The sequence below is a fragment of the Neophocaena asiaeorientalis genome, unplaced genomic scaffold, assembly GCF_003031525.2.
Source record: "Neophocaena asiaeorientalis asiaeorientalis breed wild unplaced genomic scaffold, Neophocaena_asiaeorientalis_V1.1 scaffold32, whole genome shotgun sequence".
Classification (NCBI taxonomy): Eukaryota; Metazoa; Chordata; class Mammalia; order Artiodactyla; family Phocoenidae; genus Neophocaena; species Neophocaena asiaeorientalis.
Window position 1 is genome coordinate 6,446,387 of NW_020185327.1, and position 24,452 is coordinate 6,470,838.

Genomic DNA, 24,452 nt, shown 5'->3' on the forward strand with positions numbered 1-24,452 from the left:
AGAGTTGAGCCCATTTGGAAAACGTGGAGCTGGTATTAAAATATTACTAATGGAGCAAGCATCAAATCATTGCTTTCAGATCTTCAACAAGTATGCTGAGCAGCCATGGACCAACAAACTCAGTAAATATAAATAGGCAGTGGTCAGAATAAGGGAGATAAAGAAAGATAAGTGGAAATGAGGTGAGATAGAATACACTGAACTATTTTAATGCATTTTAAGATAAATACATAGATTAGAAAATTAAAATGCCCTATCCCAGAATATGTGCCAAGATGTTAAAAAAAAAAAAACCACCTCTTTTCAACTTCTTGCCCTGGTTGCCAGCCTCTGATTCTTTCCCCTTCGAAAAATGTTTTATTTCTGGCACTTTAAATAAAAGCAGCTCATGATACACATAAATGACCCCTTCACGTGTATTCCAGAAAATAGCCACCTCTACTCAAATCCTTGTCTGTTGTTAATTCAGTGTTAAGCTCTGATAGGTATCAGGCAAAATCCTTTTACAAAGATTGTGTTTTGGCTGCTCACAGGATTCCTGAAAGCACAAACTTCTATCTGGACTTATCTTAAGTGTTGCTTGAGATGGGATAACCTTTTCGATTTTAAATGCTTAAAATCTTTCAATGATTATTAATAAGTAATTACACACAGGAGAAATGTGTAACAAGAGCACATTAACACTATAAAATCCTTTGGCTTTGTATCGAGCTCTTTGATTTCTTTTTTCTTTTTTTTTGGCTGTGTTGGGTCTTCATTGCTGTGCGCGGGCTTTCTCTAGTTGTGGCGAGCAGGGGCTACTCTTCATTGCTGTGCGCGGGCTGCTCATTGCAATGGCTTCTCTTGTTGCAGAGCACAGGCTCTAGGGGCGCGGGCTTCAGTAGTTGCAGCACGTGGGCTCAGTAGTTGCAGCACTTGGTCTCTAAGGTGCACGGGCTTCAGTAGTTGTGGCTCATGGGCCCTAGAGCACAGGCTCAGTAGTTGTGGCGCACAGGCTTAGTTGCACCGTGGCATGTGGGATCTTCCCGGACCAGGGATTGAACCTGTGTCCCCTGCATTGGTAGGCGGATTCTTAACCACTGTGCCACGGGGGAAGTCCAAACTCTCTGATTTCTTAAATTAGTTTTATGATTTGTTTAGAATCATGTTTCATGCTTTGTGATTTTGAAAGATGCCCTGAAGCTCCTTGGCTTGGCATTTGTGGTGTTCCCTCATAGATTCAACCTTTCCTATCTTTTCAGTCCTTCCTTGTTCTCCTACAAACTATAATTTTGCATCCCTCTCTTTGGTTTAATTGCCTGGACCAGAGCTGGAAGATACCACCCCCAAAACTATCTGTTATTTTTGTCTTCAAGGCACGCGTTGAGTCTCATATCCTCAGCCTGACTGCACGATTTCATCATGACCCTTTTCTGACTTTTAATTTCCTTCCTCCCTTCAAGAAATATTTACTGAATGCCTACCATGGGACAGACACTGTTCTCAACCTTGGAGATACAGCAGTGAACAAAACAAATCCCTGTTCTCAGGGAGCCTACATTTGAGCATGGGGGTACAGATAGTAAACAAATAAACATAATATGTCAGGTGGTTATAAAGAACAATGAAGGAAAATAAAGCAGAGAAATGGGGACCAAGCATGATGTCATAGTGGGGGGAGGGTGCTGTTTTTACATAGGCGGTCAGAGCAGGCCTTCTTACAAGGAGATATTAGAGCAGTATTAAGGGAGTATAGAAGACATGTAGGAATTTTGAGATCAAGTTTTCTGAGGAAGGCATGTCAAGGGCCTGTACTATCTATCTATTGCTGCAAAACAAGTTATCCCAAAACTTAGCAGCTTAAAATAACAATAGATATTGATTATCTCATAGTTTCTGTGGGCCAAATTTGGAAGTGACTTAACTGGGTGGCTCTGGCTTAGAATCTCTTAAGAGGTTACAGTCAAGATGTTAAACAGGCCTATAGTCTCTGAAGGCTTGACAGGGGCTGGAGGACTCAGTTCCAAAATGGTTTAACCCCTTGATGCTGGTCGTTGGCAGGAGGCCTCAGTATCTACCCACGTGGACCTCTCCATGGGCTGCTTGATTGTCCTCATGACACAGTGGCTGGCTGGCTGCTCCCAGAGCAGAGAGTCCAAAATGGGGCAAGGTAGAAACCACATGTCTTACAGACACAGCTCAGAAGTTACACATCATCATCTCTGCAAAATCCAATTGTTTCACAGGTCACTCCCATCCAGCATAGAAGGGGACTCTGTAAGGACATGAATACCATCAGATGGAGATCATTGGGGATCATCCTGGAGGCTGGCTGCCACAAGGCTCTGATGAGAGGGGTCGGCAAGTTCAAGGAGTGTAAATAAGCACAGTGTGACTACAGTGGATTTATGAGCGGGTGCAAGGGAAGAGCCGGCGTCCAAGGGGGAGCAGGAGATCAAGTCATGTTGGACTTTATAGGCCACAGTAGGGACTTGCAGTTGTTTGCTCAGTGAGAGGAAAAGCCATTGGAAGGTAGCAGGATAATTTCCTGAATTACTAAATTCTGTTTGTTCTTCCAGCATTTTCTCTTCCCCCTCATTTTCATCAGGTTTTGCCATTCTCTGCCTCAGGGCTCATGACTGGGCTGAAAGCAGAAATAGCCTAAGGCCAAGGGATCCTGTGGGGTTAGAAGAAACCTAACTCCTAGGGCTGAGGAGCTCTGAAGGGCTTCTGCTAGGTTTCCTTGAAGAGAAAGGGAGAGGCATTTCTTTGAGATGTCCTAAGGCGGGGAGAAAATGTTCCCTGAGGCACTGAAACCTATTTGCAACCCTGAGCTGTGGATACCCTGGCCTTGCTCCCTTGCAGTGGCACTGGGAGAGCACAGGAATGGTTTTGTGAGTACTTGGGTAGGAAGGATTGACGCAGAAGAGCCACAGAACATGAGTGTGGTTTGTGAGATGGGTGAAGCAACAGTAACTAGTATTTCGCTGTGTCAGCCCCAGGACCTTTGCACAACTCTCCTTGGAAGATAAGTCCCGAAGGTCATTGAAGTTGCATTCTTAGCAGGCTGGTAGACAAGCGGTTCATAGTGATAAGTAAGTTTGTTTAAAGAAATGTGGTGTTTCTTAGACACCTCATTTTGCGCCCTGCTATTCATTCACAACACAAAGTCAACGTGTTTTACTTAATTCCATCACTGTTAAGGTTTGCTGGTTAGGGCTGAGATGAAGTTCTTGACTTACCTTTAAATATATCACATTGGCACAGACATTTTGAATGCAGCCGGATTTCCATAATAGTAGCTTGTCCACATGGTCATAATGAGTGGCCAGTCTGCCACTCTTAGGTTGTAGCAGCTGAGTCCCTCAAGCTTGAGCTTTTGCTGCAAGTATTACAGACATCTCCGTGAAGATGACAACCTGAAACAGCCTGAAACAAAATGCAGGCTTCTGACTCACATAAAGCCATCTTTGCCAAGACATCTTGTCTGATGGCCACATCCACTCTAGAAGGGCATCCTTGTATCCGTGGACTGGAGCGTTGGTTTCTATGCCCTGCTGCAGTTACACCTTTACTGTCTCTATCTGGCCAGTGATAGTACAGGCTCAGTGTACCCTGGCAAAGGCAGCTGAGAAGGTTGTGGCTGCGGTTATGAGCCATTGCCTGTCCCTGGAGATACTTCCCATGGCTGTACTGGTGGACATTATTGAGGTTGAGCTGGCTGGACTCATTAGTGCTGATGGCTGACTTGCATTTGGGAAGAGGAGCTTGACAGCTGTTAACTTAAGCCTGGTAGGAACTTTCAGAGATGTTGGTAGAAGGGTGACAGAAACAAGCCTTGCTTGTCTTATTTGGCCTAAGAAACAACGTGTCCTTTGCTTTAGGTTGCTTTCCCAGAGAAACAGACATCCATTGGTAATCTGAGATTTGCATGTAGGACGTTTATGGTGGGGGAGAGGGGAGTGCTCTTAGTATTAATACCTATGGTGCAGTGAAAAAGCAGAAGGAAAAGACGAATTCTTGTCCAGTCCCAACAAAGGACTCAACTGATAGCTTGTGGAGCTCTGGACCTGTAAATTGTCCCGATGGAAGCAAGGGTGCCTTCACTCTCATCCCCCTCCCACTGCATGTTTAGATGAGGGCTGCTTCCAGGGCAGTGACCTTGAGTGAGGCAGTTCTCCAGTGCTTCAGCTGAGAGATGTCAGCCTTCAATACTCCTGTAACTAGAGAAGTGAAGGCTGTATTCCTGAAAAGATGGTGCCAGGGGAGGGGAGAGATCCATCTTGCAGCACACGACCACATCCCACAATCTGTTTCATGTTGGAAGGAACAAACATGTCTCAGATAAGAGACGTTTGTAATAAGTTTACAAAATTACGCAACAAAGGAGACCTCTGGGCAGTTGCATGTACTGACCCCATCCATGCAGAACTGTCCTTCAGCATTCAGCAGTAATTGTGTTGCCCAGTGAGCTCGTGGCCACCTCGGAAGCAGGCGCACTGCCCCTGCTCTTTCTTGCCACTCCAGCATGATTGCAATTTAGCTTTTCTTTCTGAATGTCTCGCTCGGCTTGGCCTCCTTTTCTACTGTGCTCTCCTTCCGCTTCTTCCAACTGCTCTTTCTTTTGCATTCGTATCTTCCTAAGAGAGGATCTATTTGGGTTCATTAGTCACCCTCCAATATAGATTGTCCCAGTTGAATTGATTTTGAGGCAAGACCTCCTCAACCTACATAAACTGGTTGCCTTTGGTCAGCGAACCAATTTTTGTTTCGTTTCAGCTGTGGTCACATGACACGAGAGCAAGTCAAGATATATTCAAGGAACCACCTAGAAGTCCCTCTGCTCAGAAGGAACCAGGATCCTGGCAGGTATTCAGAGTGTTTGAACTCTTGTTACACAATGGCTTCCAACTTCTCTTCAACTTAATATCTACACATGCCTTTTTAAAAATGGTTAGCAGAAGTAGCAAAGGCTTAAAGGTTTAGAATCGTATAGAGGACTTCCCTGGTGGCGCAGTGGTTAAGAATCCGCCTGCCACATAGAGACGCGGATGTAGAGAGCAAACGTACGGACACACCAAGCAGGGAAAGTGGCGGGGTGGGGGAGGTGGTGGTGAGATGAATTGGGAGATTGGGATTGACATGTACACACTGATGTGTATAAAATAGATAACTAATAAGAACCTGATGTATAAAAAATTAAATTAAATAATTAAAAAAAAAAAAAAGAACCCGCCTGCCAATGCAGGGGACACAGGTTCAATCCCTGGTCTGGCAGATCCCGCATGCCACGGAGCAACTAAGCCCGTGCACCACAACTACTGAGCCTGCGCTCTAGAGCCCGCGAGCCACAACTACTGAGCCCATGTGCCACAACTAATGAGCCCACGTGCCACAACTACTGAAACCCGAGCACCTAGAGCCTGTGCTCTGCAATGAGAGAAGCCACCGCAGTGAGAAGCCCGTGCACCGCAACGAAGAGTAGCCCCCGCTTGCAGCACCTGGAGAAAGCCCGCACACAGCAACGAAGACCCAAGGCAGCCAAAATTAAATAAATAATATAAATAAATTCAACAAGAACAACAAAATAATTAGAACAGTATAGAAATGATCTGTTCCTTAAGAAAAACAATAGGACTCTGCCTCTACCTCAGCGCTCTTCATTCCGTGCTTGGAATCTTCTAGCTGTTTCTTTTGTTTGTTACTGTTCACCCTACTGTTTCTTCATTTATCAATTTTAGACATTATCACACTTTTATTGTGGTATACGGTGATCGAGTTATCTTAGCCCTTCTTTTGTTTGGGGAATTGTATTAAATTCAACTGCCCTTAAAGAATTTCGAACATTAAATTACTATAAGCCATTAACGCTTTAATACGAAAGAACCCTTCAGGTTTTTCCACGTTTGATGGCTGGCTGAGAGCACTTTGGAGAAAGTTTGGTGTTTACACAGAAAAATAAACCTAGCAGAGAGACACGTGGTGAAGAGAGAGATGAGGGGTGATTTCTACTCTTTGAATTGATGGTTTTCATGTTTGCCTCCAAATCTCTAAATAATCTGTCACAGTGTTCGGCATAGTCACAATATCATAACTAGCTGTAATATGGGACAGGAAATACAATCTTCTAGCTGGGCACTTTGTCACTGTGAATAAAGTCTTGGTTCTATTGGAATGGAAAAAGGAGAGAGGTGACCAGTGGTCACTTCCATGTCCATGTGATTTAAGTATTTTTCCTATTTTTAAAAATGATGGCATCTGATTCTCTAAAGGGAAAAAAAATGGTGGAGAATACTAAAAGGATTGGAAACGAAAATTTCTTTTTGAATAAAATAGCTCTAGATTTCCTTAAAAAATTTTTTTTCATGTATGTAGAATAGTAGTAATTCTCTCACAGAGAGCTATAAGGTTCCAAAGTTGTTTCAGAGAACATTGTAGAAGTAGATGGTCCTAATAGTTCTGTGTGGTAGATGGGACAGAAATTGTAATCTTTATCATATAGATGATGAAACCGAGGCACAGAAAGAATGTGTCTTCCCCAGGGTCCCACGACTATGAGTTCTAATTCATTCTTTAGTTTTCCTACTTCAGGATTATGTGGGAGCATTGCAGAAAGGAGAATCTTCCACGAAGGCCCTTGGTAGTTTTGGGATGCAAAGGGAAAGTCATTCATGCAAACATGGTACAAATGTCAAAGCCATTTGCCTTTTCCTCAAGCATTACTTCTTCAGAATCACTGCATATTTGTCAAATGAGGCTGAACTTCCAGCCTTAAATGAGGTAGTGTCGCAATAAATCTTGGCATCAAGTCTTATTGTACAGGTACTGTGTGGATTTGGGATCCTCCGTAAGACACAGTTAACAACTTGGTAGTTATAGAGATTTGGCCATTTAGTTAGTAATGTAAATGTTAGTGGCCTGGCCTCTATGTTTTTATATATAAAGAGGGATCAGGAGGAATCTGATTATTAAGGGTTACAGATTGTTCAATAATAGACCTAGTAAATACGAAAATAAGTAATGCAGAGTTTGGGAAATGGAAAATCCTAGGTACCTTTTACACGTTCAGATGTCATGCAATTCTCGTTTTCCTTTAGTTATTCATTGAGTTGTGCTGGCGTTAGAGAGTTTTTAAGCGACAGATCTAAATGGAAGGAAGAAATTCAGTCACAGTATTACGCCTAAAGGGAAAATGTAGTTACTAAAGCATGTTAATTTTTAACTGAAAAGTAGTTGACCGTTTTCCTGGAAGGATTTTGCCACTATAACTATTTAAAAGTAAACTTTTAAAACCACGTAATCAAGCAGCCAGCTGAGTTTGTGCTGTACTAGGTATTGAAAGCTCTTTACAGACCGCTAAAATTATTGACAGTATTTCAAATATAAGACATCTGTAAATTCACATCATACATACAATTGTACAACAGTAATCTAAGGAAATAAAGCTTTCTCCTTCAAATTCCAAATACCTGAGTTCCTATCCATCATAGTAATTTATATAGGTTTTCTCAGTATTTAATATCAGTAAAGATACACCAAATGCATAGTACAGAGGTGTTTCCAGTGATCTTTTATTTTATTATTACGTAGCTTTCAGTTAAAGGAAAACTTAAACTTTTAAAAATAACTTTCTTTTGGGAATTCCCTGGTGGTCCAGTGGTTAGGACTCCACGCTTTCACTGCTGAGGGCCCGGGTTCAATCCCTGGTCAGGGATAAGATCCCACAAGCTGGGCAGCACGGCCCAAAAAAAAAAAAAAAAAAAAAAAGTTTGAAAAAAATAAGATACCTTTCTTTTTATGGACAATTTCAAACATATATGAAGATAGAATAATACAGTGAACCCCACATAGCTGTCATGCAGCTCCAGTAATTATATATTCATGGCTTATCCTATTTCATCAATACCCTTATCCTCTCCTCACCCCAATTATTTTGAAGTAAATCCCAGACAGCATACCTTTCATCTATAAATCCTTTGGTATATATGTCTAAAAATAAGGCATCTCCTTTTAAAAACATAACTGCTGTGGTAGACTATAGATGGTCCCACATTTTTTAACCACTCTGTCCACTGAGAGCTGGAATCTAAGTTCCTGCACCTTGAATCTCAGCCATAGAGATTAGCTTGACCAGTAGAATGTGGCAGAAGTGTCAGTCTGGCATTTCCAAGGTTAGGCCTTAAGAAGCTTTGAAGCTTCTGTCTGGGTCTCTTGGGACCTGAGCTGCTAGGTAAAGTGACAGCTTTGAAACCTCCACAATGAACAGCCAGTGAACACACAGGTGCGCTGGTCAAAAGTCTCAAGAATCCAACCTTTCGTTCTTCCTCTTCAAGCACCAGACATAGGAATAAAATCACTTTGGACCCTCTAGATTTGCCCATCTGCCAACTGAATACCAGTGAGTGACCTCAGATGGTGCCACGTGGAGCAGACAACTCACACAGCTGAGCCCTGCTCAGATTCCTGACCCACAAAGTTGAAAGATTTAATAGAATGGTTGCTCTTTTAAGCCACTAAGTTTGCTGCAATAGATAAAATGGAATAACCACAAAACCATTATCACTCCTGAAATAACTAGCAATCATTTGCTGAAATATCCAGCATTCAAATAATAAATCATCTTTATTGTCTCATAATTTTTTAAGCTTTTGTTTTAACCAGGATCTAAATAAGGTTTATACAGGGCAATTGATTTTTATGTCTCTAAATCTCATTCAATCTATTGATTTCCTTCCTTCCTCTTTTTTTCTCCCTTTCAAATTATTTGTTTAAGAAACTGGATTTTTGTCATCACTTTCCCACAATCTGGACTTTAGTATTGTTTAATACGTTCTCCCATCACTTGTGTTTCCTGTAAATTGGTAGTTGGATCTAGAGGTCTGATCAGTTTCAGCTCTGATTTGTGGCAAGGCTGTTTCATGGGTGGCATTGTATACTTTTATCAGGGGGCACATCATATCTGGTTGTCTCTTGTTTTAACATTGGCAATCACTGCCTAGACCCATTAATTAACCCATTTTGGGTTGCAGAATGGATACTGTATCAGTTAGCTATTGATATTACTATATGAGAAAGGATCAAACAATCTCAGTAGCACATGATAATAAGTATTTATTTAGCTTATTTACCACCACTTTCACCTCATCTTGTTCACCACAGCGAGTCATATGCCCCAAGTCCCAAGTCAAGAGGTAGTAGTCCTGCCTCCAGTGGGTAGTGAAGAGCCAGGCTGCAGCCAAAATTCTATGTATGACGTTTCAGGCCTGACCATAGGCCACTACAAGGCTTTGCCTGGCAGACCTCAGGGGGAGAAGATGCCCTCCTCACGCCAGACTTGGTACAAAGTACACGACAATCTCTGGAGGTACAGTTGAGGATCCAGGCCCCCCTCCCCCGACCAGTCATGTTCTTACACATGGTGACATTCCTGGCCCAGGTGCCTCCATTCAGAGTTCTTTTTATTGGGGACCTCCGCAAGGCTCTTCCCAGGTGTATCCTCCAAGACCCCCGAATTGAGGCCTTGGCTGAGGCATTTGTCTCCACTTTGACTTAGGACTTTTGCCCTCTGAGCCCTTCTTTCTCTCTTTCCTTCCAGTCCCTAGATCCACAAAAAAAGGCCAAAAGTTCAGGGATTCTCAGAAGTGAGATGATTCTCCCTCTCTGCAAGGCATTCAACTGACCCTAGTCCAGTGTCATTCCACGGGGAAAACTAGAACACTGGGGAGTTGGCTCCTTTCTCTTTTGCCTCTTCCCTACATTTCTGCAGTACAGTTAAGTCCCCTACATACGAGCCTTCAAGATGTGAACTTTCAAAGAACAAACGTGCATTCCCATGTCTAATCACGTAAGTTAGTTCATGTTTCTGGCATACACTGTCACATGCGTGCATCCTCTACAAGTGGTTGTGCTTTTGTGTACTTTACAGTACTGTATAGAGTACACTATCTTTATTTCAAGCCCAGGATGTCCAGAAGCAATTGTAAAAGCAGCAGTGATATAGCTGGTACTGTACTGTACTTTTCATGGTACTGTACTGTAAGATTAAAAATTTTTTTTTATTTTTTGTGTTTGTTTTTTATGTATTAATTGAGTGAAAAGTATTATAAACCTATTACTGTACAGTACTATATAGCTGATTGTCTTTGTTGGGAACCTAAGCTAACTTTGTCAGATTTAATGAACAAATTGGACTTACGAACCCTGCTCTCAGTTCATACATAGGGGACTTACTATGAATGAGAAAGGCTTAATTGTTGTCTTCCGTTTGGCTGTTGTCCTAATCTATCAACTTGACACCTGGTAGCTCAACAGGAGGGCATTGCAAAGTTACATAGAAAAGGGTGTAGTTTCTAGAAGGAGTGAATAATTGGGTCAATAATACAATCTATCCGGGTGATATTCCATTATTATTCTTCCTTTACTAATTAGCCAGAATATTTCTGTAAAAAGAAATGTACCAGTTTTTCAAATAAATTAGTTGACACTTGGCATTTTTTTTAATTAATTTTTTTTACTGGAGTACAGTGGATTTACAATATTGTGTTAGTTTCTGCTGTATAGCAAAGTGAGTCAGTTATACCTAAACATATATCTGCTCTTTTTTGATTCTGTTCCCATATAGGTCATTACAAAGTATTGAGTAGAGTTTCCTGTGCTATATAGTAGGTCCTTATTAGTTACTTCTTTTATTGATATATATAGTAGCGTGTATATGACAGTCCCAATCTCCCAGTTTATCCCGCGCCCCTCCCCATCTCCCCCTTGGTAACCATATGTTTGTTTCCACATCTGACACTTGGCATTTTTATAAGGTAACAAATGAACTTTATAAGATTTTTTAAAACTAAGTTATGGATTTCAAACACATTTTGGTAAATCAAAATTTATTGCAATTACTATTCTGATTTTGCTGAAATTACATCTTTTGCTAGTAGGAACTTTGTGAAGTTGCTCTTGACTCTTTTTGATATGACCAAGTAATCTTTTTTTTTTTTGCGGTACGCGGGCCTCTCTCTGCTGCGGCCTCTCCCATTGCGGAGCACAGGCTCTGGACGCGCAGGCTCAGTGGCCATGGCTCACGGGACCAGCCTTACCACGGCAGGTGGGATCCTCCCAGACCAGGGCACGAACCCGTGTTCCCTGCATTGGCAGGCGGACTCTCAACCACTGTGCCACCAGGGAAGCCCTGACCAAGTGATCTTTAATAGCTTTCTTCCGGTGGGATGGGATGCTCCAGAGCTGAAATGAGGCATTCAACATTTAATTTCATGATGGATAGACAGTTCCAGTGATGGAAGGTCAACTTAATTTTTAATATATCTGGAGTTTGTTTTTAGTTGAAAGATTAAATAATTTTGTTACCAGGATGGGTTATGTAAAAAACATGCTTTAAAGATTCAAATTATTTAATACGGTGGTGAGATTTTTTTCCCCTGTATTTCAGAAAAGGAAGCCAAGCAGCATTTGGTGAGGGCTGACTTCAGGAGAATGAGGGAGGAAGGGCACTGTCATGTCTTACGAGCCTTCATATGCCCTTCAGTCTTGAAACAGGGATCTAGGATGGGACATCTTGTTATTAATGCTAAGACCTGGAATTCATCTTTGACTTTATCCAAACCATTTAGAGAGCAGTTACATTTCTCCTGTGGTAAATGTATTTAATTCATACGCCTTGCAATTCAGCAAGTACTAATGAGCTCTAGTATTGTGTAAAAGCAACCAGCTGGGCTCTGTGTGAAATTTAGAAGACATACAGGAGAAAAATAAAATATGTTCCCTGATTATACAATCAAACTGGAGAAACAAGATAAATGCAGGAAGAATTAGATTGTGATCCAGGATAATATGTAATTATGTGTTCAAACAGGTGGTACTGGGCTTCCCTGGTGGCGCAGTGGTTGAGAGTCTGCCTGCCGATGCAGGGGACATGGGTTCGAGCCCTGGTCCGGGAGGATCCGACATGCCACGGAGCGGCTGGGCCCGTGAGCCATGGCCGCTGAGCCTGCGCGTCCGAAGCCTGTGCTCCGCAACAAGAGAGGCCGTGACAGTGAGAGGCCCACGCACCGCGATGAAGAGTGGCCCTCGCTCGCCACAACTAGAGAAAGCCCTCACACAGAAACGAAGACCCAACACAACCATAAATAAATAAATAAACTTCAACAACAACAACAACAAAAAAAAAACCAAGTGGTACTAATACTTAATTGCTATAGGATTTCAGAGGAAAGCGAGACTAATTAGCTTAGCATGGTCTGAGATGTTCTTTGATCCAAACCCTGAAGAATGAATGTTACTTCCATGGGCTGAAGGAAGCAGAAGGTGGAGGAACACGTAAGCAGTTATAAAGGTGAGAGTAAAAATGACACAGAGGACAGTGGGGAGGCTAGCCACCTCGCAATGGGGGGCTCAGGGTGGGAAGGCAGGCAGGTACCTTTGGAACACGTGGGCCAGAATCAGTCCCTTGGCAAGTTTGAGCGGTAGGCTGAAGCGATTAGGTTTCAGAAAAGCATCTGTGCCCTTCATCTCAGATGCCAAGGTCTTTGCTGTTAACCAGTAGCTAGCGTATTTATTTCTGGAAAAAAATCCAGATGTATAATTAAAGTTAGAAAGGAACTATCAGAGTTTGAAGTGGTAAAGGAAAGACATGCAGAATAGGGACAAGTGCATGGCAAGGAAAATGAGGCAGTAAACTCAAGGAGAGTCTGTTCATTTATTCAACAGATATTTACTGAATATATACACGTGCAAGTCATGTGCTAGGCATGGAGGATAGAAAAGAACATCTTTTATTAAGAATTTGTTAATGGTCTGAATAATAGAAGAAGAATCAACACCTTGATGTTGATGACTTGATAATTTAATCCTTAAGAGTAGAATTTCAGGATATGTAATAGTCTAGTAGAGAAGGTATTTTTTGTCACAGTGGCCTTTCCCATCAGTACGTGGGCACCTACTCTACTACCAATGTGTAATGTCAAACCTGAAAAGTGAATGGATCTTTTCCACACTGTTACTGTCTTTTTCTACCTTCTCCTATTCCTGGCTTTTTTTTTTTTTTTTTTTTTTTTTTTTTTGCGTTATGTGGGCCTCTCACTGTTGTGGCCTCTCCCGTTGCGGAGCACAGGCTCCGGACGCGCAGGCTTAGCGGCCATGGCTCATGGGCCTAGCCGCTCCGCGGCATGTGGGATCTTCCCGGACCAGGGCACAAACCCATGTTCCCTGCATCGGCAGGCGGACTCTCAATCACTGTGCCACCAGGGAAGCCCCTATTCCTGGCCTTTAAGAGCTCCAAGGATTGTAAATCAACTATACTCCAATAAAATTAAAAAAAAAAAATAAAAGAGCTCCCAGGAGGACAAGGGAAGAGTTAACAGCAAGAATTCTGAGGACAGTGGTTCCAACAACACTGACTGTAGGCTAGCTACTCTGGAGCAGGGAGCTTTGTCTCAAAAATTGGTCAGAGAGCATTAGTTATGCATTCATTCCATCAAGAAATATTGATTTAGCTCCTTCTCTGCTTTAGACCCTTATCTAGAGGCTGGGGATGCAGTGGTGAACAAGACACAAAACGTTCCTGCACTCATGGAGCTGATATTCTGATGGAAGACAAACAAATGCATAAATATATACTGTATTTTCAGTTCATGGTAAGTGCTATGAAAAAAAGTATATACTAAGGTAGAAGAATGAAAAGTGATGGTGGGGTGGCGTGGGGGAATAATTTTAGATTGCGTGGATTGGGGAAAATCTCTGAGGAGGTGACTTGGAACACTTCAGGAATAGTGTTCCAGGGGAAAGAAATGGCAAATACAAAGGCCTGAAGGCAGGAAGGGCTAGGGATGATGGAAGAACAGCTGAAAGGTAGTGTGGCTGGAATCTTGTGAGCTAGGTGGTAAATGGTAGGAGAGGTAGGAAGGGGTCAGAGTATTTAGGGCCTTGTAGGCCCCAATAAGAACTTTGAATTATTCAGTGTGATGGAAACGGTGGGATGGTTTTGAAAATGGAAGCGATATGATTTGATTTCTATTTTGAGAAGTTCATTCAAAAGGCATTTTGAAGAATAGACTGTCTGGGGTAAGAGTGGAAGCAGCTCCATAAGATGGCAATTTTGGTTGTCAAGGTGAGAGGTGCTGGTGGTTAGGACGAGGGTGTGAGAAGTGGCTGGACTCAAGATGTATTTTGAATGTGGAGCTGGCAGAACTTGCGGATGTCCTTGCGGATATAAAAAAGAGGTGGGGCTTCTCTGGTGGCGCAGTGGTTGAGAATCCGCCTGCCGATGCAGGGGACGCAAGTTCGTGCCCCAGTCTAGGAGAATCCCACATGCCGCGGAGCGGCTGGGCCCGTGAGCCATGGCCGCTGAGCCTGCGCGTCCAGAGCCTGTGCTCCGCAGGGGGAGAGGCCGCAACAGTGAGAGGCCGCGTACCGCAAAAAAAAAAAAAAGGTAGACAAGGTTAACACTGCTTCAGGCCCCAGGGGCAATGGTAGGTCCATTTCCTGAGATGGTGAGAGGCTGGGAGAGGAGGAGGTTTGGTACTACTCATTAAATATTTGTTGAATAATCCAAGAAACCCAACAATCAAGGATGTTCCAAACTTGGGGCAATGGGGCTGATAAGTTGTTTACTTCTTCACTGTTAGCAGATGATAAGAGTATATAATAGTCTGGAATCACTCTAGATCATGATGGAGTTTCTAGAGTTTCAGGTGTTGGGGGTGTAGAAACCTTTGGAGAAATACAGGGTATTTAGGAACACCATAGCAGAAAAAAATTAAACTAGTAGTCTAAAGAATTAGCACTGGACTGGAGTCAGAATATTTCCAGTACTTGAAGTGAGGGATGGAAAAAAAGAGAATTAGGCCTCTGACATTTACCTTGACCATGTTCTTCCATTGATCTACCATGTTAGAGGTTCAAGGGGGATGGAAAAATAAATTTTTTCTTGACAGTGTAGGAATAAGCATTTGGACATTGTCCCTTCAGCTGGAATAGGGAGCTAGAGAATCTCTCCATCCAAGTTTTACAGGCTTTCATCCAACTGTAGCTTTGGCATATGTTGCCCAATCAGAAAAGCATGACACTTCTTTTAACTGGCTTAATTCCATCTCACAATTGAACCTTGCTCTTTCCACTGTAGCCAGATGGCAAAGGTGTAACTTCCAGGAAAGTATCTTTCATTCTTACAGCAGATGGCAAAGGTGTAACTTCCAAGAAAGTATCTTTCACTCTTCTTTGATGTATGCATTCAAGCAACTGCCCAGCCTAAATTAATATTCATCACAGTATTTTTTATATATATGTAAATTGTAAATTCTTTATTTTGAAAAATTTATAGAAAAAATGCTGGAAACAATACAGTGAACACACTCTTCATCCAGTGTCTAGTTTTAGAACTCTACCATATTTGCTTTGTCACCGTCTGTTTATATCTGTATATACATATAAGTGCACATACACATACATTAGTATTACTATTATTTGTGTTGTTGAACCATTTAAGTTGCAGATATCTTAACCCTTTACCCTTTCCTGATGTATCTCCAATGAACAAGGACACTCTTTTACATAAACACAGAACAATGACCAAATTTGGTAAATTTAACTTTGATACCATAATACCGTCTAATGTACAGTCCATATTCAAATTGCACCAGTTGTCCCAGTAATGGTCTTTATAGCGTTTTTCCCGTCTGATCCACTGCATTGTGCTTAGTTGTCATCTTATGACACATCTGATACCCCTCTCTCTTCCTATCTCTACATTTGAAGCTTTTATGAGTCTTTCCTTCCTTTGTTTAAGTCACTAAGAACCAATTATTTAGCACCTGTTAAATGGTTAGCATTACATTAGGCCAAAGAGGACAAAAAGTAGAGATGAAATTTCACGTTGTGTCATCTCTTGGGAAGACAATATTTCCATTCATAAAATGATCAGACTATAGCTTCAAAGCTATACATAGTAAAGTGTGAAATAGAGTTATCTAAATGCTTGAGGAATTTAGAGAAGAAAGAAAGGAAGGAAGGAAAGAAGGCAGAGAAGAAAAGAAAGAGAAAGAAAGAAAAAGAAAGAAAGAAAGAAAGAGAAGGAAGGAAGGAAAGAAAAAGAAAGAGAGAGAGAAAGAAAGAAAGAAAGAAAAAGAAAGAAAGAAAAGAAAGGGAAAAGAAGAGCACTGTAGGGTCTGGGCTAGCCCCAACTCTCTGTTGGGCTCCACATTTCTCTACTGGATACCTAGTAGAAGTACAAACTGGTCACCAAAAGTTTTTAAGACTCTGTGGAATTCTACATTGGCCCTTAGATTGAGAATCATCGCACTGAAATCTGAAAACATCACAGTGAGCAAAACCATCTGTGCATCCTTGTGCCTTCTTCTGATGTTGGCTGGACCTATTTCTCTTTGCAGGTTTGAGATGTCTATATCAACCCCAAACAAACTGTTCAGTAAATCTGTAACATGTTTCCATTCATGAAACTAAAGTATCTCAACCTCAGCACTATTGACTTTTTGGGCTGTGGCTATTTGGGGCGCTATAGACACTCTTTGTTATGGAGCTGTCCTGTGGATTAAAGGTGTTTAGCAGCCTCCCTTGCCTCTACCTGCTAGAGATCAGTAGCGCCTTTCCTATTGTAACAACCAAAAAATGTCTCCAGATGTTGCCAAATGTTCTTTGCAGGGGGATAAAAATCAGCCCATTGAGAACAACCACATTAGACAGAGCTCCTTAAGAATAGGGGCCACTGCTGATTTATTTACTATTGTGTGGCAAGCACCACATCTGGCCCAAAGTACAATAAGTATGTGATAAAGAACAAGCTAATGAATCAAAGCACTAGATTTCTGCTAATTTGTTTAATTATCCTTACTATTACATGTTTGTACCGAATTGTCTCCACTGCAGTTTTTCCCAGGATCTGCATGAGAAAGGGTTGGGTTGACTCCGTGTAATCTTTATGATGAAACTACATTTCAGTCAAAATTCAAAGCCCTAGTTGACCAATGACAAGACACAGACAAATAAATCCAGCGTGATATGCAATTAGTTTCAGAAGATTTATTCTTTTCATTTACTTGAGGGAAAATGATCATTGACAGTTTAAGTCTGGCAGGGAAGGTGGTGGAATGAAGGCAGCTGACACATCGCACCAACAACAGGAAAGCCTGTGTGAAATAGCAAAGGAGCTGCTTTTGGTGCCCGTGAGGCAGTGATCGACTTGGTCTTCGAGGAAAATTGAAGGCTAACATGCTGAACTATCAGAAACTTACCTTAGCTGCCACAAACGTACATTGTGCAAAACAGTCTTTTAACTTGTTTGTCTTTGTCAGACAAGAGAGTCATGAAAAACTGTGTACATGTAAAATCACCACATTTAACATACTGTCTTAATCTGGTTAGAGAGATTGGTAGAGGGGGAAGTTGGGTGGGAGGGATACAGGGAAATTCTCTGTACTTTGCCCTTAATTTTGTTGTGAACCTAAAACTGCTCTAAAAACATAAAAATTAACCTTTGCTAAGATATGAATGCTAAGTTCAGTGGGCTCTAACCACATTTTTCAGATTTTCCTTGTTCATGTGTCCCTCTCATACTTAATGACCGCGAAAGGCTTAACTGTTTCAGTGATAACAGCTACTCCAAGGAGACATTGATAGGCGAACTCCTAGCAGGAGGAGAAGCTGAAGTTAAGGTCATTCTAAGATGAGGATTTTCTGAGCGTTTTGGCTGCCTGGTCTTCTCACCACCCACAAATTTCTAATTTTGAAATTACCTATTTTGGGATTTCCCTTGCGGTCCGGTGGTTAAGATTCCATGCTTCCATTGCAGGGGGCACGTGTTCGATCCCTGGTCAGGGAACTGAGATCCCACATGTCGCATGGTGTGGCCAAAAGAATTTTTAAAAAAAGAAAGAAATTACCTATTTTATATCTTAATTCTTAAATGAACTGCAGTTCAAAACCCTGGAAAGCACAATACCGAGGACCTGGGAAGGTGAAGCAAGACTCTGGGTATTTTATTTTATTTATCTATTAATATTTTATTTATTTATTTGTTTGTTTGTTTGGCTGCACCGGGTCATAGTTGCAGTATGCAGAATCTTTAATTGCAGCATGCGGGGTCTTTAGTTACAGCACGCGAACTCAGTTGCGGCATGTGGAATCTAGTTCCCTCCTGCATTGGGAGAGTGGAGTCTTAGCCACTGGGCCGCCAGGGAAGTTGGGTATTTTAAATTTCGCAAGGTTTAGCTTTTAAAATCTAGCCTAACAATATCCATATATGCAAATAGCAGATTTTGACCTAGAGTTTTAAATGTATCTTTTAAAAGGCAAATTAAGGATATTTTCAACAGGATGTACACTCCCTACCTCCTGCAAGGCAGTTTTTTGGTTGCTATACCCTGTCATCAGTTGGTTCTTGACTCACCCAATTTTCCATCTGAGACAATTCTCCGCTCCACTTTGTCACTTCTTAATCCTATTCTGTCTCACCTGCCCCCAACCTGGAATAGCTGACCACTAGTTTTATCTTTGATGTTCACTGGTGGCTCTTAAAGATAACACACAAAGTAGGATTTGATAACACTGTTCTGTATTTCTTGTTTGGTTCCTACATTTCTACATGCTCAGCAAGTTTTATTGATTCAACAAATACATGTATGTTCAAGGTAATCTTATAGGCACTAAAGACACAGTCTCCACTGTCAAGAGGATATTTAGTGCTCTTCATGTCAATACCACATCTAATTGATCAGGAAGATCTATTTCTAAAACCTATCTCAAATCTGCCCAGGTCTCTACATTTTCCTGACTCCTTATCAAATCCAAGACACTGTCATCTCCCTCAGGACTTCCAAAAATAACCTTTTAATTTCTCCGTTTTCTCTGTATCCACCCTCCTATTCATTCTTCATATGGCAGCCAGAGTAATATTTTAAAATATATCACCCAGAATTTTGTCACTCCCTTGCTTAAAACTGATCAGTGGCTTCCCATTGCACTAAGAAGGAAATTCCAACTTTTCCCACGAGCCTCAGGACTCTGTGTGTTGGCTGGTGTTTACCTCTTCACTCCCATCTTATACCTCTTCTTGCACACCAAGGCCTCAGCCACACCTGGTCTTCCTTCTTTTGCGGTACGCAGGCGTCTCACTGTTGTGGCCTCTCCTGTTGCGGAGCACAGGCTCCGGACACGCAAGCTCAGCGGCCATGGCTCATGGGCCCAGCCGCTCCGCGGCATGTGGGATCTTCCCAGACCGGGACACGAACCCATGTCCCCTGCATCGGCAGGCGGACTCTCAACCACTGCACCACCAGGGAAGCCCAGGTCTTCCTTCTTAAACCACCTATTGTTTCCTCCATTGGGTTGCTCTCCCCACGGCTATTCACATTACTGGTTCAATCTCAGCGTTCCGAACAAAAGTCACCTCCTTAGAGAGACCTTCCTTAAGAGATCCATTGGAAACTGGTCTCTCCTAATTACTATCACATTTCCATCTTTATTTCCTTCAGAGCACTTATCACAATCTGTATTTACTTATTTTTGTTTTTGTTTGCTTATTTATTGTCTACCTCCCACCTCTGGAAAATAAGCTCCAAAGTATAAGGACTTTATTTATTTTGTTTATTGCTATATCTCCGGTGCCTTGAAGTTAAGGTCATTCTAAGACAGGCCAGTGTCTTGAATAGGGGATGGGGCATAGCAGGCACTTAAGAAATATCTGTGGAGTCAATGAATATATTCCCCACGTTGTCTAGCAATGGTCCTATACGAGAGCATCAATAAATAATTTTTGATCAATTGCCATTTGAGGGCCTATGATATGAAACAATACCTTTTCAGACTTATAATATGATTTGAGTTATAATTCTAGAATATTTTGTTCCTCAGAATGACTAAGAATTATAGAGTTACGAACCTATGGTGTAAAATATTTAGTATAGTAAATAATATATATACATACATTTGTACAAACCTGTATTACACACTTTCTAAAGGACGTCCTGCTCATACAAAGGCACTTCTAAATATTTTAAAATTATTACATTATGAATAAACTTTGCTTATGTCTTTTGTGACCTCCAGAAGAAAAACGAGGCCCTTGAAGTCTTGCCTGAAGCAAAGGTCCCAGAGTCATCTTAGGGTTTCTCAGGGAAATCTTGACTCTGGCCACAGAAGCAAGGCCCCTTCCATAGAATCACTTCCCAGGAAGCACTCTCTAGCTTGGTTTGGAATAAGGTAAAGAGGTGAGATGTTTGTTCCTGTAGCCACTGAGCACTCTTGGGAATAAACCAGGCAAATTAAAGTGGTGAGCAGGCTGACAGAGATTTGCTAGCTATTGAGGAAAAGGCTCAGTTATTTTAGGTCACCACGTATAAAAATCTCCTTTTATTCTTAGGGTTCCGAGCATCAGTAGGCTGAATCTTTTCATGAATGAGTTAATTTCACCAAAGGAGAGAGGGGCTCTTTCCTGGCTCCAAAACATATAATCCTGCCTCCGCCTGACAAAGGGCTCTCAAAAGTCAAATAGGGACTGGACAAATTGAGCTTCCATGACGTGAACTACTAAGCGTGGACAACTCATGTTAAGCACGTTATTCTTGGCACCTACTGTTATAAACTTGAATTTGCCCAGGCTTTCAAGTGGCTCCAAGTTCATAGTAGCAGCTCTACTTCTAGTTTCACTGACTTGTACTCCCACCCATGCACACACGTAATGCTGGGTCTCATGCCCTGAAAGATCTCCTATGCCCCCTCCAAAGATTTCTGGAGTCTCTAGATGCTTCATACCTGTGCTCACATACAAGCCTTCTCTCTCTCTCTTTTAATCAATTTTTTTTAATTAAGGCAAAATTCACAGAACATAAAATGAACCATTTTAACGTGAACAATTCCGTGGTACAACGTTGTGCAATCACCATGCCCATCTAGTTCCCGAACATTTTCATCAGCCCAAGAGGAAGCCCTCTACCCATTGATCGGTTGCTCCCAATTCTGTCCTCCCTGAGCCCCTGAAACCACGGATTTCTGTTCTGTCTCCAGGGATTTACCTATTCTGCATATTTCATGTAAATGAAATCATACAATATGTGACCTTTTGTCTGACTTCTTTGACTTAGCATAATGTTTTCGAGGTACATCTATGTTGTAGCGTGAATCAACACTTAATTCCTTCAATCAGCTGAGTACTGTTCTGTTATATATATAAATATATATACCACAATTTGTTTATGCATTCATTTGTTGATGGACACTCGAGATGTGCTATAGTCTGAATGTTTGTGTCCACCCAAAATTCATGTGTTGAAATCCTAAAGCCCAATGTGATGGTATTAGTAGGCGAGGCCTTTGGGAAGTTCTTTAAATCATGAGGGTGGAACCATCATGAATGGGATTAGTGTCTAATAAAAGGGGCTCCAGTGAGATCCCTTGGTCCTTCCACCATGTGAGAACACAGTGAGAGAAGGTGCCAGCTATGAACCAGAAAAAGGGCTCCTGCTAAAACGTGACCGTGTTGGTGCTTGATCTTGTACTTCCCAGCCCCCAGAACTGAGAAATGTCTGTTGTTTATAAGCTGCCCAGTCTGTGATATTTTGTTATAGCTGCCCGAATGTACTAAGACAGTTTGCTTCCATTGCCCATTGTGAATCGTGTTGCTAAGAATATGCATCTACATGTATATTAGCCTTCTCTTGCAGAGGGCTTCCACCTCTCAGCATTATTGTTGTCCCGCAGTGAGGCTGAGATGCTAGAAATGAGACTAATACCATGTTTTACTTAGAATTGCTCCTCCTTTCTGAGGGCCAAGACTTTCTTTCAGGGCCACAGGATTGCTCTCTGATTATTTCTTTCTTAGGATCAGTCATTTTCCTGAAACACCTCAGTCTTTTTGTACCACCGGCTTTCAGTTTGCCAACGGTTCCCAGATAATTCTGAATGACTCTTAAGACTCAAGCTAGCGCTCCTGTCACATAAAGATAAAAAGAGTCAGTTCAATAAATTACCTTCAATAAATTCACAAATGGCTACATCCTGATTGGAGATAACTTGACTACAGCAAATACATATGTGTTTTTTCATTTAGATTTGTTTATTGGTTGTGGTGGTTTTAAAATACGTCCACAAATTTGACACTTCCCCCTACAAAAGGCGGAGCCTCATCCCTTTGCCCCGCCGCATGTGTGTGGGGTAGGTTCAGTGACTTGCTTCAAATGAGTAGAGTATAGTGAAGATGATGGTGTGTCATTGTGGCTTCTTCCTTACTCTCCCTCTCACACTGCTTAATCTGGGGAAAGCCAGCCATCTGCCATGTCATGAGGACACCAAAGCAGTCTGTGGAGAGACCCACCTGGGGAAAAATTGAGACCAGAAGCTAGCAAGAAAAACTGAGACCAACAACTAGCAGGGAAGTGAGGCCTCCTGACAACAGCCATGTGAGTGTGCCATCTTGGAAGCAGATTCCCCAGCCCCAGTCAAGCCTTCAGATGATTGCAGCCCAGCCAACATCTTGACTGCAACTTCACGAAGAGACCTTGAGTCAGGACCACAGAGCTAAACCACTCCCAAATCCCTGAGCCACAGAAACTGTGAAATAATTTTTAAGATGTTAAGTTTTAGAGTAATTGGTTACACAGCTATGCATAGTTAGGATATTTGTATATTGAATGACTGAAGGATACACACATAAAATGACATTATGCTTTCTCACCTTTTCCCCTATAAAGTTGATTTTTCTCTTTGTTCTTTGCTGCCCCAGGATAAAATAGTAGGCATGTTGCTTAGCTTTTCTGGATACGTTTAGATGTTTAAAAGTTCATTTTAGTCTAATAATCATATAACTCCTAACTCTTACTCAATTTAAGCTTCACCCTTCTGCCAGCCCAGGGCTATTTCAGGCCTGAAAGCCTGCAGTTGGGAGGGAAGCTTGGCTGGTTTCTTTATTCCCTATCTTATTTTACTTCCTTTCTGCCACTCACCAGGCTGTGTCTGATACCTCTGTGGATAGGGGATACGGCAGAGGAAGGATGCCAGGGAAGGGACAGAAAAGGTCTTACCTGACTGGTTTGGCTGTAATATGACATCTCTGCCTCCTGGGAATGGTACAGTGGCATATGCTAAGTTTGCCTGTACCAACCCTCAAGAGCTAATTGTTCAATTATCAGGAATTTTGTGTGGCTGTTAAAACCAGACATCATGAAAAATTAAATCATATATAAACTTACAATTAAATAAATGTTTTAAAATCAAAGATAACAAATCCTTATTATCTTCTAACTACTTAACTACATTTTACTGTTTTCTACGTTCCTGTCTTGAGTTTACTTATGTCTACTGTATATGCACGGTGGAAGCACTTTACAGTGGTGTCTTGTGCATCTTTTCCATGTTTAGTGATGTCACGTTGGTACCCCGAAGTTGGCTGCAGCAGAAGCCAAGGAATCTTACCGTGGAAGTCAGAAATGCTACAAATCTGAACTCTTTTCCTGGAGGTCTGGTTGTTAAACCTTTACTAGAACCCCACCGGCATGGTGTATTCCAAATGCAGATCTTCATTCTCATGGAATGCTTCTGCTGGGACATATGTTTCCTGTAGTTTCCTTAGTAAGGGCCTGTCTCGTCTCTTTGACCACTTACAGTTTTCCCCTGAGTAGTTCTGTTAGAGATATCACATCCCTTGAGGCAGCCCTTGTTGGTAGAGTCACTCTTAAGAAACCCAATATGGCTCCTTCCTATGTGGTCCACTTCTAGCCCGTGAGAAATTCATCTTCATTTTTCTTCCTGGAAAGAAAGAATGCTCTTTCCTTATCATGCAGACAGAGCAGCAAGGCTCCAGTAAGCCCTAGTTGCATCTTCTTGCCCCCAGACTCAGGCACCAGCCCTTGTGTTCCTTAAACTCAAGAGAACATGTGCTAAGACCTTTGAATACTCTCTAGAAGCCCCTACTTCCTCCCTTGCTGGTCCTGAGGTGGGGAGAAGCACACATCCCAAATCCCTAGGGGGATGCTGATGGGAATATTCAGATAATGTGACAACGCTCTTCAAACAAATGCACAGTTTCCCATCTTTAGACTCTTCTCATGGATTCTTAGTCTACATATACAGCCTGGATATGAGTGGTGTGCTGACAGTAAAACTGGGTTAGGACACTCCCTTTACAGTCTAATCCCTTACCTTAGAACATGACTGTCTTCGCCACTTATTGTTTATTCTGTTTCGGGGCCTCTGCTCAAAGCAGAATATAACACAAAGAGTCACATCTAACAACCTGTTACATATATCATAGCCTCAGTTTTGCTTTTTTCAAATTTTCTCATTTGGGAGTTGGGGCAACCTGGGCTGTTCGTGGGCCACCTGGGCTATAGGAGTGTTCCAGGGACTGTGAGACTCAGGCTGGGTTGTTCATTTACTGCCTCGCAGCAGATGGGAACGCAGGTGTTGGTGCAAATGATAAGAGAGGAAAGGGCCAAGGTTGTACTGGGCGCGTGGTG

At 42.0% G+C, this 24,452-nt stretch overlaps 1 protein-coding gene across 1 annotated transcript in view; it reads left to right on the top strand.

Moving 5' to 3' along the window:
- The first annotated feature begins 12,214 nt into the window (after positions 1-12,214).
- Positions 12,215-24,452, top strand: part of SLC35F5 (solute carrier family 35 member F5) — a 59,281-nt gene continuing 47,043 nt past the window's right edge. The window contains exons 1-2 of the mRNA XM_024734481.1: positions 12,215-12,325; positions 13,502-13,625. The gene's annotated coding sequence lies outside the window, so the exon portion shown is untranslated. The remainder of the gene's footprint in view (positions 12,326-13,501; positions 13,626-24,452) is intronic.